At 58.5% G+C, this 258-nt stretch overlaps 1 protein-coding gene across 1 annotated transcript in view; it reads right to left on the bottom strand.

Moving 5' to 3' along the window:
* LOC119424332 (cyclin-dependent kinase 2-associated protein 1) overlaps nucleotides 1-258 on the bottom strand; it is a 5,190-nt gene that overhangs the window by 2,305 nt on the left and 2,627 nt on the right. The window lies entirely within an intron of this gene.

Below are 258 nucleotides of genomic sequence, written 5' to 3' on the forward strand. Positions count from 1 at the left end.
GTCCCTCCTCTGGACATGTCCAAACCGCCGTCCCTCCTCTGGACATGTCCAAACCACCGTCCCTCCTCTGGACATATCCAAACTTCCGTCCCTGCTCTGGACATGTCCAAACCACCGTCCCTCCTCTGGACATTTCCAAACCGCTGTCCCTCCTCTGGACATGTCCAAACCGCCGTCCCTCCTCTGGACATGTCCAAACCACCGTCCCTCCTCTGGACATGTCCAAACCGCCGTCCCTCCTCTGGACATGTCCAAACC

This window comes from Nematolebias whitei, chromosome 18 (genome assembly GCF_014905685.2).
Source record: "Nematolebias whitei isolate Nwh7 chromosome 18, NemWhi1, whole genome shotgun sequence".
NCBI classification, from domain to species: domain Eukaryota; kingdom Metazoa; phylum Chordata; class Actinopteri; order Cyprinodontiformes; family Rivulidae; genus Nematolebias; species Nematolebias whitei.